Genomic DNA, 2,500 nt, shown 5'->3' with positions numbered 1-2,500 from the left:
CAGCCTCACAGCTCCAGGGACCCGGGTTCGATTCTGGGTACTGCCTGTGTGGAGTTTGCAAGTTCTCCCTGTGTCTGCGTGGGTTTTCTCCGGGTGCTCCGGTTTCCTCCCACAAGCAAAAAGACTTGCAGGTTGATAGGTAAATTGGCCATTATAAATTGTCACTAGTATAGGTAGGTGGTAGGGAAATATAGGGACAGGTGGGGATGTTTGGTAGGAATATGGGATTCGTGTAGGATTAGTATAAATGGGTGGTTGATGGTCGGCACAGACTCGATGGGCTGAAGGGCCTGTTTCAGTGCTGTATCTCTAATCTAATCAAATCAATTCAACATTCATCCCTTCCACGCTGCTGCCAGCAAACCCTGCACAAGCGGCAGCTTCACATTCAAAACCCTCTCTTTTCTCATTCTCTTTCAACACAGCCACCAGCAGCACACCAACAACTTGCTTTCACACAGCGCCTTCAACTTAGCAACCCTTCCCTCCGCGCCATACGGGATACATAGACAAATACCAGTTCAAGGCGGCTAACCGCAGCCAAGGCAACCAGCAGCCAACCACCGATTGAACTGCGCAATTGCTTCCAGAAGCTCAAGGGTCTACTGGTCTCCCTATCTTCTCCCTCTCAACTTGCTTCAAGCCAATGAGACCAGGAAAGGAGAGGGCACACCGCCATCAGCGCACTGACTAAGGGCAAAAAGCTTGCCCATTGCTTCTGTGGCTGAGTGCATGCCAAGGGCTGTGATGTGAGCAGCCTCTGCTGGCAGCAAAAGCCTACAGCACCTGGTATTCCCAGGCAGTCTCCCATCCAAGTACTAACCAGGCCTGAGTCTGCTTAGCTTTTGAGATCAGACGAGATCAGGCATTTTCAGACTAGTATGGCCGTAGGCAACAACTGTCTGCCTTTTTCTTTACTTCAAGCCATGCGGTGCCGTCACTTCTTCTTTTTGCCAGTCTCTCTATTTTTTTCTTCCAAATCTTGCCCACCTTGCTCTCTTCCTTCCCCGCCTGCCACATCTGAAAACTACAAGCCCTATTCACGCTTCACCAGCCTCCAGCCTGCACTCTCCAACAATTCAACATTCATCCCTTCCACGCTGCTGCCAGCAAACCCTGCACAAGCGGCAGCTTCACATTCAAAACCCTCACTTTTCTCATTCTCTTTCAACACAGCCACCAGCAGCACACCAACAACTTGCTTTCATACAGCGCCTTCAACTTAGCAACCCTTCCCTCCGCGCCAAACGGGATACAAAGACAAATACCAATTCAAGGCGGCTAACCGCAGCCAAGGCAACCAGCAGCCAACCACCGATTGAACTGCGCAATTGCTTCCAGAAGCTCAAGGGGCTACTGGTCTCCCTATCTTCTCCCTCTCAACTTGCTTCAAGCCAATGAGACCAGGAAAGGAGAGGGCACACCGCCATCAGCGCACTGACTAAGGGCAAAAAGCTTGCCCATTGCTTCTGTGGCTGAGTGCATGCCAAGGGCTGTGATGTGAGCAGCCTCTGCTGGCAGCAAAAGCCTACAGCACCTGGTATTCCCAAGCAGTCTCCCATCCAACTACTAACCAGGCCTGAGTCTGCTTAACTTCTGAGATCAGACAAGATCAGGCATTTTCAGACTAGTATGGCCGTAGGCAACAACTGCCTACCTTTTTCTTTACTTCAAGCCATGCGGTGCCGTCACTTCTTCTTTTTGCAGGTCTCTCTATTTTTTTCTTCCAAATCTTGCCCACCTTGCTCTCTTCCTTCCCCGCCTGCCACATCTGAAAACTACAAGCCCTATTCACGCTTCACCAGCCTCCAGCCTGCACTCTCCAACAATTCAACATTCATCCCTTCCACGCTGCTGCCAGCAAACCCTGCACAAGCGGCAGCTTCACATTCAAAACCCTCACTTTTCTCATTCTCTTTCAACACAGCCACCAGCAGCACACCAACAACTTGCTTTCATACAGCGCCTTCAACTTAGCAACCCTTCCCTCCGCGCCATACGGGATACATAGACAAATACCAGTTCAAGGCGGCTAACCGCAGCCAAGGCAACCAGCAGCCAACCACCGATTGAACTGCGCAATTGCTTCCAGAAGCTCAAGGGGCTACTGGTCTCCCTATCTTCTCCCTCTCAACTTGCTTCAAGCCAATGAGACCAGGAAAGGAGAGGGCACACCGCCATCAGCGCACAGACTAAGGGCAAAAAGCTTGCCCATTGCTTCTGTGGCGAAGTCCATGCCAAGGGCTGTGATGTGAGCAGCCTCTGCTGGCAGCAAAAGCCTACAGCACCTGGTATTCCCAGGCAGTCTCCCATCCAAGTACTAACCAAGCCTGAGTCTGCTTAGCTTCTGAAATCAGACGAGATCAGGCATTTTCAGACTAGTATGACCATAGGCAACAACTGCCTGCCTTTTTCTTTACTTCAAGCCATGTGGTGCCGTCACTTCTTCTTTTTGCCAGTCTCTCTATTTTTTTCTTCCAAATCTTGCCCACCTTGCTCT

The 2,500-nt window shown here is 50.8% G+C and overlaps 3 non-coding genes across 3 annotated transcripts; all 3 read right to left on the bottom strand.

Moving 5' to 3' along the window:
* Positions 1-774: 774 nt before the first annotated feature.
* On the bottom strand, positions 775-893 carry LOC137367190 (5S ribosomal RNA). The gene has a single exon (XR_010973692.1). It is a non-coding gene; the product is annotated as a 5S ribosomal RNA (ribosomal RNA).
* A 632-nt stretch (positions 894-1,525) lies between these two features.
* On the bottom strand, positions 1,526-1,644 carry LOC137367489 (5S ribosomal RNA). Its single transcript, XR_010973981.1, has one exon. It is a non-coding gene; the product is annotated as a 5S ribosomal RNA (ribosomal RNA).
* A 632-nt stretch (positions 1,645-2,276) lies between these two features.
* Positions 2,277-2,395, bottom strand: LOC137367576 (5S ribosomal RNA). The gene has a single exon (XR_010974065.1). It is a non-coding gene; the product is annotated as a 5S ribosomal RNA (ribosomal RNA).
* Between the last annotated feature and the right edge of the window lie 105 nt (positions 2,396-2,500).

The sequence above is a fragment of the Heterodontus francisci genome, chromosome 3, assembly GCF_036365525.1.
Source record: "Heterodontus francisci isolate sHetFra1 chromosome 3, sHetFra1.hap1, whole genome shotgun sequence".
NCBI classification, from domain to species: domain Eukaryota; kingdom Metazoa; phylum Chordata; class Chondrichthyes; order Heterodontiformes; family Heterodontidae; genus Heterodontus; species Heterodontus francisci.
The sequence above is the reverse complement of the archived record's forward strand: the minus strand, read 5'-3'. Positions and strand labels throughout refer to the sequence as shown.